The sequence below is a fragment of the Lampris incognitus genome, chromosome 7, assembly GCF_029633865.1.
Source record: "Lampris incognitus isolate fLamInc1 chromosome 7, fLamInc1.hap2, whole genome shotgun sequence".
Lineage (NCBI taxonomy): Eukaryota > Metazoa > Chordata > Actinopteri > Lampriformes > Lampridae > Lampris > Lampris incognitus.
Window position 1 is genome coordinate 38591860 of NC_079217.1, and position 12589 is coordinate 38604448.

Here is a 12589-nt window from a genome sequence, read left to right on the forward strand (position 1 = left end):
AAGTCATTGGTTAGTAGATTTAGTGGCAAATGTAAATTCCACACATTATGTCTCGGTGTTAATGTGAACAAAAATCATCTTTGACCATTGTAATGGTGGCTAAATTTTAGCTAGATTGATTTATATATTGATAGAATATGAAGATAAAACTGTCAATTATTATTGTTGAAAGAATAAGGGTACACACGGAGTCACGTAAAACTTACTGTATCTGTTCCCATCGTTTCCTTGTCCTGACAGACAGTCTTACAAAGTCCCTGTTGAATGTGTGAGAAATTGTGATTGTCTGCAGGAGTTTTATGCAGGGGCTGGTTTTGGCTGTCTATTGATGCACATCAGGTCACCCCCCCCTTCAAGGGTGAACGATGTGAGCGCCACCCCATCTGTCAAACACAGCTTTATGCATTCACAAACAGTGACCAGCAACCCCCCCCCCCCACACACACACACACACACACACACACACATGCACATGTACAAGAACATTCACACACATGCATACACTAAAACACTCACACACATACAAAAGGATATAGCAAAGGGTAAACTTTATCATACTGTGAAAAGTTTGTTATTGTGGGTTTTTGTTCATGTTTTATGCAATCTCAAAACAAACTCATGCAAATGAATAGACATACAAAGACACAAACACTCACAAAGACACTCAATGACACTGGAATTTACATGCAACACCCTGTTGATACATTGGGTGCTGTTTGGTGTAAAAAAAACAACCCCAGAATCTACTTTATAATACCTTTCAAAACACCATTGTATTTTCCACAATAGCCTTTATTGGAGCATTGGTGTCTGGTTGCCGTCTTTGCTGAGGACACCATTAGCTCTGAAATGGGGCTGATATGGAGAACATTGTTTGCAAGTCTCAGAGCGTGTGATGGTTTCATGTTTACAGAGAAAAGTAAAAAGAATGAATAAGAAACAAAAAAAAAGAACCAAAGAAGAAGCGTTATCAATCCATCAGAGAAGACCCAGATCAGACATCAGCACTGAGCATCAGTCAGTTCTCATGTTGAGGTGGAAGAGGAAGAGCTAAGAGTAAGAAAAGAGGAAACAGAAGATGCCATCTTTACTTTCCTTTTTCTTCCCTGAGCTTGGTCTATTGTTGGAGACCCACAGGTGCCAATTGTGTTTTGTGGGTGTATTCGGATAAAGGATAGAAGCTTGGCCCCTTTGGATTATGTATATTGTAGTAACTCTAAAGATTCTGGGTTGGAGTCTAAGAAAAACACGATAAGCCGACCTTCATACTAGCCATTCTGTCTCGTCATTCTCTCCTATTTGATTTCAAAAGTTACAGTCTGCTGCCGAGTGGACCATAGGTGTCATGGTTGAGAAATGACTGCAAAAACTCTAGCACTTGTCAATACCAAAACACTGGTGGATGAACTGCTGTTTCCAGACCTGAAATAAGTGTATTTTGCATGCAGTGATTTCCACTTATATCAAATGTTGAAACAACTTTGATGTTTTGTCTGGATGTTCTCATTTTCAACTTATTTTTCATCGTAGTATACTGTTCAGTGGGATCCATGATGTCATGACACATAAATCTGTATTACTTATTAGTATCTGATCATTACGGGCAGGTCAAGTACTAAAGATGACTAACTCATGAATATTATCACATCAAATTTACTCAGAAAACTAGACACAGTGAAACTATACATATAAGACAGCGGTGTTCAACCAACGTGCCCTCAAATCAAATCTGACAAACAAGCATTGGGACATTGTGACAACCAAGCACTGTGTCTTTTTTTAAATCTATAATGTAATTGCAGAGTGAAACCAAAGCACTAAAAAACTGTGTTGCAGTCCAAAACATGTCATCAATATGGTTGTATAACTCAAGTATGGACTCAGTCTCAAATCCAGTTCCAAGTCAATAATTTGAAAGTCTCCGTCTCATCTCACACTTCACGTTATAACTCAGACTTGACATGGTCTCCTATATTACAAGATTTTAATTAGATTTAATTTACTTTTTTATTATCAAAATGAATATCCAACTTCCCCCATGGAGATCAATAATATGCAATCTAATCTAATTTGTGTCTTTTTTTAGATTTATGAAGTCATGCCTCTGAAACATAGGAAATTGGAATATGAAACATTCCCTCATTAGTGGAGGAAAACAGATTGAAATGAATATAATAGCATAGTGAAATATTGACTTTTACTTCAATGGTAGTCTCCTAAAATGTCTGGTGTCAGTCTTAACCAATGATGTGCGGTCAGGGTAGGTAGGGTAGGCAGTGCCTACCCTGTGATAATTTAATCAAAATAACCATACAACAAATTCATAACAACATATCAAAATCTCATTCTAGTTACAAGTATGCTGTGTTATAACGTATTTTTAATGATGTTTTTATGTCCTTGTCCTTTTTCAGTCAAACTTCTAAGAGCGAAACACCATATAGTGCGCACAAGCTCACCTACTTTTTCAATAGGAAGGGTAGGCTCAAGGCTGGATTAGTACCTCCAAGGGCCCCCTGAGCACTGAAGCCCCCCCCCACACACACACACACACACGCACGCACACCCCACGCCCCAACCATTAAACCCCACCTTAATTATTTTGAGCTTCCAGTCAAGCTGGCATGTCAAATCCACCAGACCATAATCACACACCTATTGGTCAAAGGCTGAATAACCAGTCCAGCTGAGCAGGTATGCCTATAGAGCTCAATAGACCCAAGTACTGCCATTTCACTCACAAATCACAAGACGATGAAACAATGGATTAAATCATCCCAAATCAGCGTATGACTCTAGACAATGGCAATATTTGTGTTCATGGAAAACCACCCAAGCAGACAGCACACCAGTTATTACTGCTACATAATAATGTGACTGACTAGCAATAGGCTTACAACAATGCCATCCTAAGGTAATCACACAGCACAACTGAATACAGGTTTCAAAATAAGGCTTACTAAGTGAGCTAGGAAACGCCACACAGAACTGCAAAAACCAACATATAATGAACTTGACAAAATGACTCCAATACAATATAGCAGCATCGCAACACAGAGATGCAATACACGTTATGCAAACAGCATATCAAATAAACTCATCCACAGAATATATAGCAACACACAATCACAACAGACAATACTGCTCAATGTACAGACAACATAATCAAATCGTTCTTAGCTTTAAAAGTTCTTCTTTCTTGACTTTTTCTTTGCAAACTCTGTGATCAATTCTTCAAAATCCTGCCACTGCAAATGAGCTTGAAGTAACGTTATGGTTCGGTCATCCCCGTCTTTGTCCATTTATTCTCCCGTTTTTTTTTCCGTCGTTTTCCGTGTCTTGTACCCATGGATGTATTATAGCAGAGGATGCCGGATCTAAAAATGGCGTCTGTCCATTCCAATGAGAATTGCTCACCTGGCGGGGGAGCGTTCAAGATAGTGGCCTGACCAGACCGTCTTCGCAACGCTGTGCACCAGACTTTTAAAAGACTCGTGAAAAGCCTACTATTTGTCAAATGTATCTGCCTGTTTCTTGTTCAAGTGAGACTCTTCACTCAGCGTGCAAAGATTTTATCCTGAAATGGGGAAAAAAACGTGTGATCTCGTCTCTCTCAAGTAAAGACAAGAAAGCTAGCTTAATAGTCCATGGGCCAGAGCCCAAAATTTCCTATTTCGGTACACTCAAGGTGGCAAAACTTACTTATAATTTTTGAAAGGATCCATGTCTGTAGATGATATTTTGGTATGATAACCATTCCTGAGTGGCAGCTGTATCACAGTTATCAGCTCATGAAGTTAACCACCCGCTAAACTAAATTGCATTTTAGACGCGGGTGCATATCCTGGTTTAGCCTCATGGTCAGGACATTTTTCATGTTCTATAATATTGTCTTTGGTATCATTTTAAAGGGGACCTTCTTAGCTTTCATTCAAGCCCTGTTGTGGATATTTCTCACAAATATAGAGGTCACTTGAGCTCTTCAACCCGTCAATAACACACATCTTTCTGCAATGTTCGTCTAAACTATATACTTTCTTTTAGCCCTGTGGCATCTAGGAATATCAGGGACACAAAACACAAAAACTGGAATACTCACAGGACTGTAAAGATTCAGGAAATGTATAATATACCCATACTATTTCATTGTGTGAGGTGATTGTGAACCTTAAATTAGAAGGGCATTATTACTAAGAAACCAACTAGACCAAAGCCAGTTATTCCATGGGTCAGACCAGATATCGATATCACCCAAGGTGACACAACTTCACTGGTGCCATTTTATTTGGTACACTAACAGAAGTAAAATAATACATGATAACCTTTCCAAATGAGCAGCTATTTCATTTTTCTTTCAGGAAACCTGTTTCTGTTCCTCTCACAATTGTGTATTTGCCCAGATTTTTACAAATATAGCATTTCAACACCCCTGGTACTGATTAGCCTAGCTTAAACTCTGGGACAGTTCTTAGTTGGCCAACAACCAAGGATAACCAGTACTGTGTACTTCCATTCATTGTGCTAAGCTAGGCTAACGTGCAGCCAGATAGCTTTCTACTAAACACATATAGAGGAAACTGGTATCTATCTTCTTGTCTCACTCTGGAGAAGATTGTAAGCTAATTTCCCATAATGTTAGCATGTTCTTTTAATGTATATGTTAATATGATTAGTTAAAGTGGCTACGAGGAACTTTCATCTTGTATTGATTTTAGCGGCCTCATGTGGACAAAATACAGCTGTTGCATAGCAACTAGGTAATGTATCTATTTGTGGCTATGTAAGATAAATAATGGTAATATGACGCTGGTGAAGCAAAGTAAACTTTGTTTTAGTAGTGTTCATACACCTAAGTTACATGTATTTGTTTGTATGTGGCAGGTGAAAACTGACTGAATATGGCCACTGGTGAACAAGCAAGTTTTTACCCAATACCAAAGCGCCCACGGGTGGAGTGCATTATCCACTGTTCTGATGATACAGATAAGCTGGTTTCACTACAAAGTGTCGACTCATGGAGAACTCTGCTCAGGGCAGCTCACATACGAAATCATGCACCAGTTTTGAAACTGGCAAAAGACATTCCTGAGGGACAGATTCCAGCAATCTACTACCACAGAAAGTGTCGCAGTATCTTCACTATGAAGCAAATTCTTGATGGCCTCCTTGCAAAAGAAAAGAAAAGTTGTGTCTCTGCTGAAGAGAAACAATCTAAGAGAGTAGCTCGACATGCTCCAAGTACATCTAGGACTTATGATGCAGAGTGCATATTTTGTCAGAAAAACAGCAAATATTCCAAGAGACAGAATACGAGAGAAGTACTGGAGCAGTGTCGAGAACTGCGAGCTGATGCAAAGATCAGGAGTGCAGCCACAAAGAAAAGGGACAGCAGAATCCTTGCCATTGTGAGTAGAGACCTTGTAGCAGCTGAAGGGCACTACCACAGGTCATGCTATAGACTTTACACCAAAGAAGAGGTTTCCAAAGGAGAGGTTGCCAGCAATGAAGATGATGATGCTGCAGCCCAGTATGAAGCTGCTGTGAATAAGGCATACAATGAGCTGTTCCTCTTCATCAGGATGGAGCTTTTTGGCAATCCTCAAGTGATGACAATGACTGATCTCTCTTCTAGACTGGTAGCTTCAATGAACTCCCAAGGCATTGCCCAAGTCAAGGAATCAACCAAGAAGCACATAAGGCGAAACCTGGAGAGTGAGTTTGCTGGAGCCTTGCAGATATTCCCTGATGAGAAAGGAAAATTCCTCCTCTATCCCGATAACTTGTCCATAAGGGAACTTGCCAAAGAAAATCAGTCTCTCAAAAGGGAGCTGCAGACCCTGAAAAGTGTCAGTGCATAAGATGTTATAGCCAAAGCAGCCATCAAATTGAGAGCAGACATTAAAAGTCAAGATGTTCCTCAAACCTGGCCGCCTGAAGTCAAACCAGAAGCAGAATGTCCTACCATTCCAGAGTCGCTCATTATCTTCCTGTACTCTCTACTCACAGGCTCAAATGATCCTGATCATGCATCCCAGAGAGTGCAGTGCCTTCTGCAGTCATTTGGCCATGACATAGTATATGCAGTGACATGTGGAAATACCAAGCCTTCCAAGCACATTGTTCTGCCATTCAGTGTCAAATCGTTGACAGGAAATGTAGAGTTGATAAACATCCTCAACCGACTTGGTCACAGTGTGTCCTATTCACAGATGGAAGAGATCAACACTGCCCTGTGTCTCCAGAAACTCTCATCATCAGGGAGTGGCATTGCCCTTCCAGCTAACATCCATCCTGGCATATTCACAACTTTAGCCTGGGACAATATCGACCGTCTTGAAGAAACTGTCAGTGGTGAGGGAACATCTCACAGAGTCAATGGGATTGCTGTGCAAGCAAAGCCAGTCAACCCACTTCCTGTCCAACCCATGCCCACTGTTCCCAAAACAAAGAAGAGAAGCATTGATGGACCCCCACCAATGTTACCAACTTACAATGCTGGACAACGGGTAGGGCCACCACAAAGCAAAAAGTCAGATGCCGATACTGCAGCCAATACTAAGCTTGCCAGAGAGAAAAACCTTCTTTGGGTCCTAGCACGCATGTCACAACAAGAAGAACAGTCAGTCAGCAGCTGGACAGGCTTCAACATCCTGACTCGAGGAGAGATGACGGTCATCCCCGACAATATAGGCTATCTGCCTACCATCAATGCTCCAGCGACACAAATGTCTACTGTCAACGAGGTGCTTAACCAGTCACTGAGCATCATGCAGTGCTTAGGCCTGAGGAAGATTATCTGTGTCTTTGACCAAGCCCTGTATGCGAAGGCTGTCGAGATCACATGGAAACACCATGACAAGTTCCATGATATCATCGTTAGGCTTGGGGTATTCCACACCATCTGCACACTGCTGGCAATAATAGGAAAGCGTTTCCAAGATGCTGGACTCAAAGACCTCTGCATTGAGTCTGGCATGATTGCAGAAGGCTCAATTGTTGGTGTTATGGATGGCCGCAAGTACAACAGGGCAGTGCGACTACACAAGCTCCTGTATGAGGCTCTCATGCGACTGACCTTGAATGGTTTCCTGTCCTGGTTGGAAGAAACTCACAGGAATGACATGGTTCACCTGAATGAGACACTGAAGACCATTGACAGCCTTGGGAAAGAAGTCTCACAACATGCTTTGAAGGAGGTCCTCGAGAACAGCTCTTGTACACGCATCATGGATCTATTTGAAGTCTACCGTGAGTTCCTTAGAGGTGGAAACGGCAGCCTCTCAAACTTCTGGATGTCCTATTTGGACATGGTTGAAATCTTGTTGGGGCTCATCCGAGCATCCAGAGAGGGAGACTGGATGCTACACTTTGCTGGCATTCGAGCAATGATCCCATGGTGCTTTGCTTATGACAGGATGAATTATGCACGCTACCTCCCCTACTACTACGCCCAGAAGTCTGAGCTGCCTATCACACACCCAGATGTGTACACAGAATTCATGGAAGGAGGCTTCTCAGTCCAACTGGGCTCCACCAATCCCTTTGGCCGAATCCCTGTTGACCAAGCTATAGAAGAAACGGTGAACAAAGACACCCAAACAGCTGGAGGGACAAAGGGATTCAGCTTGAAGCCAGGAGCTGTGACCAAATATTATCTCACAGCTGAGTATAGAAGCATGTACCTCAGACAGCGGAGAGACCTGACAGGTCATGGCAGGTGCAAATGATCTCATCCAGATCTACAGAGTCCAAGGATCAAGAGAGATGAAGCAGATGTCCAGTCTCTCATGGACCTTATGGAGAATAACTGGCTCAATCCTATGTCCCCTGATGAGATTGATTTGGTTAGCCTCTCCACTGGCAACATGGCTCCACCTGATGTGACCATAGATCTCTTGAGAGCTCTTGAGAGAGGAGAAGAGGCCTACCAAGCATTCCAGCAAACAAGGTTAGATGCAGACCCACCACCTGTGAAATTCCACGACAAGATGACCAAGAAAAGTCTGAAAACATTCTCCAATGTCAGCACAAAACAAGCTCATGGAAAGAAAGCACAGGATGTGGTTCTGAAGGTAGATAGAAACCTTTTAAGTCACATGATCCTGGTGGCTGAAAGCAGGAAGGTGAATCTGAAGGATGTCCTTGCCTACCCATTGGGCCCACTACCATGGGCACTGGCAAACGCTGATGGGTCCTTACGAAAAACAAACAAGGCTGCACTTGCCAGAGAGCTTGAAAAGAATGTATCTCCTGCAGAAGACATCCCAATCCCATCTACTTCCATCATTGATGGGATGAGCCTGGTCCAAAAAATGAATGGCAACAACAAAACCTTTGCACAGGTGGCAGAGTCAGCCTTGACCCAGGTCCTCCATGAGGGAGCACAGAGTGGGAGGATTGATGTTGTTTTTGATGTCTATCACCAGACCTCGATCAAAGATGCTGAACGACTGAACCGGGGTGGAGACATCACTCTCCAGTACAAGAATCTTGCAGGGGGACACCACGTCCAGCAGTGGAGAAAATTTCTGTGCAGTTCCTCCAACAAGACCAGTCTCATCAAGTTTCTGGTGGAAGAGTGGAAACTCCCACGATACAGAGCTATGCTGCATGGCAAGGTATTGTACATGACCTGTGAGGAAACCTGCTACAAGTTGACAGAAGATGGGTGTGAGGAAGCAGCAGAACTGCACTCCACACATGAAGAAGCTGACACCCGTCTGCTCCTGCATGCATTGCATGCAGCAAATGCGGGCTCAAAGTCAGTTATCATCACAGCTGAGGACACTGATGTCATGGTGCTTTGTCTTGGCTTCCAGAAGGACATCACCTGTCCCATCTACCAGAAGTGTGGGACTCAGAACCGCACACGGTTTGTCGACATCACCAAACTGGCAAGTTCACTTGGAGACAGCATCTGTGACAGCCTAATTGGCTTACATGCCTTCACAGGCTGCGACACTGTCAGTGCATTCGCTGGTCGAGGGAAGCTGAATGCCCTGAAGATAGTGAGAAAGCACACTTCCTGCCAAGAGACTTTTAGTCAACTGGGACAGACATGGAATGTGAGTGATGAGCTGTTCCAGAAAATTGAGCAGTTCACCTGTCGGATGTATGTTGCTAATAGCAGCACTGCTGAGGTGAACAAACTGCGTTACCAGCTCTTCTGCACCAAAAATGGAGAGGTTGAGTCCAGCCAGCTGCCACCATGTAGAGACTGTCTCTTTATGCATGTTCAACGAGCCAACTATCAGGCAGCAATATGGAAGTGCTGTCTGCAGGCTAACCCTGTGGTGCCAAGCCCTACTGAGTATGGATGGACAGACGATGAAGGCAAGCTGGCCATTTACTGGATGCGCTCCCCACCTGCACCAGATGTGGTCTTGGAAATGCTAACATGCAAGTGTGTGCATTCATGCAAAATGTCAAGCTGCATGTGCCTGTCAAATGGACTTCCATGCACAGACATGTGCAGGTTACAGACCTGCAGTAACCAAAAACAGCAGGATGGTCCAGAACTGGACTTTGAACTTGGGGAGTCAGATGATGAGAGAAACGAGCAGTTTGATGAATGACAGTGTGATGATTCTGATGGTATTACTGTGGTAGTAGTCTATTGATGCACAGGATGTTGATTCTGGACTTGGTTACCCAGAGCTTGATAACAATAATGTAACCATATTCACATATACCCATTACCCTACCCATTACCATTACATATACCCACTAATGATATGGGATTACATGTATCATTGACTAAGTATATGTAAATGTCAATGTTGTTTAAAATATTAAAATAGTTCATTACCTCACTATGGTATTCCTTTTTATCATGTATTTTGATTGTGTATTTAAACAAATGTATAGAGACCAGTTTGTGACCTAACTGGCTTTGGTCTAGTTCTCATTTAAGGCTCACAATCACCTCACACAATGAAATAGTATGGGTATATTATACATTTCCTGAATCTTTACAGTCCTGTGAGTATTCCAGTTTTTGTGTTGTGTGTCCCTGATATTCCTAGATGCCACAGGGCTAAAAGAAAGTATATAGTTTAGGCGAAAATTGCAGAAAGATGTGTGTTATTGACGGGTTGAAGAGCTCAAGTGACCTCTATATTTGTGAGAAATATCCACAACAGGGCTTGAATGAAAGCTAAGAAGGTCCCCTTTAAAATGATACCAAAGACAATATTATAGAACATTGAAAAATGTCCTGACCATGAGGCTAAACCAGGATATGCACCAGCGTCTAAAATGCAATTTAGTTTAGCGGGTGGTTAACTTCATGAGCTGATAACTGTGATACAGCTGCCACTCAGGAATGGTTATCATACCAAAATATCATCTACAGACATGGATCCTTTCAAAAATTATAAGTAAGTTTTGCCACCTTGAGTGTACCGAAATATCGTCTGGCCCATGGACTATAAGTGTGTGCGCTAGCTAGCGGTGGCCATGATTATTCACAAGATGGAGGTGATTTGGAGGTCTGTTGCATAACGGAGGAGTAGTTCTCATCTCTGCCAGCTACACCAAGTAAATCCTCAGCGGTGAAGAAAAAAGTATAGGATCTGTCAACTCGTCCCTGGTCAATGATATCCACTCTCAACTTGCCAACTTAACTAAGCTTATCAACAACAGATCCGATATGATTGAGGGCAAAATCTACGACCTGAACAACAAGGTATATTGTGTGGTTGCTGACCTTAAGGCTGTCACCACGAAGATATCTAAACTTGAACAGCGTGTTGATATGGTGGAGCAGCATGTCAGGTTTATGCAAAACAGAATGGATGACCTAGAATCCTACTCGAGAAGGAGGAACTTAAGGCTAATGGGAGTCCCTGAATCTGCCCAAGAAAACGTTCGCCTTGAAGTAATAAAGATTTGCCAGGTTGGCCCCTACACTGCATGAAAGATAAGCTTATGGATGCCATTGACACTGTTCATCACCTTGGGAAGAAGCGACAGTTCACTGATGATACCAGACCCAGAGGTATCATTCTCCAGTTTGTCTTGCGTGTCTGCAGGGATGCGGTGTGGAAGGCGACGAAGAACTCATCCTTCTTGAGAAATCGTGGTTTACAGTTCAAGGAGGATTTCTCCAAGGGGGACCGAGAGAGGGGGCAGAGGCTGTGCCCTGAAGTGCAGAGGGCCAGAGCTGTCATTGACAGAGAAGGCGAGATCATCCTAACTGGTTGACTACGTGTGAGATTCAGTTTCTTCCACCTGTGAAGATTCCGCCTAATAAGGTGGTTGACTCTCTATTCTGCCACCCCTATACGCCCTGCATAAGCTGGCAGATAGACAACTCCTCCTCCAATCACCACACTGAAGAGGGGGCTTAGTTCCACTCCGTTTAATGGTTGACTGGAAGTAGGGTAAAACTACAAGATACAACACACGTCATCAGTGAACAAAAGACTCTTAAAGAGACAGTACACATTAAGTAATACCGCCGGCACACTCTCACTTTACAAATATGGAGGTAAAATTGCTCCAATCAGATTAATTTTAGTTAATGTTGACAGTTTACCACTTTGTTATGTGGATCTACTTGTATGTTGTTGCAGTAAGGAGCATGAGTATAACTTGGCTTATACATTATGTTCAAAGAGGTATTTTTCATGTAATTTGAAACACTGAGGTGCTGCGTTAGCTACTGACCTATTTTCTAAGGTTTTAAGCCTTTTCTACATCTACACAAAATAGGCTATAATCGAATTTTGTTCCCTTTTATATAGTTTTTTTATGTCTATTGCTATTATCTCTTTAAATGCCAGGGGGTTAAAAAAACGATGTAAGTAAGGCCTTGTTTTTATTTGCCAAACAGCTAAAAACTGATTTTATATTTTTTCAAGAAGCACACTCATTTGCCAAAGATTGTAATTTTCGGAGGTCACAATGGGGAAATTACATTTGGCTGTCTCATAGATCAGAGGATTCTGTGGGGGTGTCTTATTTAAAAAATAATTTTGGAGGAGACATTTTGCATTCAGACTGTAACACTAATGGTCACTTTGTCTGTTTGGTTGTCAAGGTTAATAACATAATTTTGATTGTTGTCAGTATCTATGGTTTCAATTCTAAAGCGGGCAATGGTCAGCTACCTGATTCTTTGGAAGGTAGACTGGCTTATTGGTTAATTAAATTTCCTGGTGCTTACTTACTGATAGGGGGTGACTGCAGTGTCGTTATGGATGAGGTTAGTGATAGATGACCTCCAGGTCATCTCTCAAACTCCAATTCCCCATTAAAGCTACTTATGAGCAAGTTTGACTTAACTGAGATATGGAGGGATACATTGCCGAATAGTAGGATATACACCTGGAGCAATAAAGACTGCTCCAGACAGTCACATATAGACTTCTAGCTTGTCGCTAAAACTTTAAATAAAGACAGTATTACAGTCAATATTTTAACAACACCATTAACAGATCACAGAGCTGTAACCATTAGTATTAATTTTTTCCTCTGGTGAATATGGGTTTAAAAAAATTATCCTACTGGAAAATGAACAGTTCCATTTTAAATCACAGCAGTGTAAAACAAGAGCAGGAAAATCTTATTACTCTCTACTGGAACA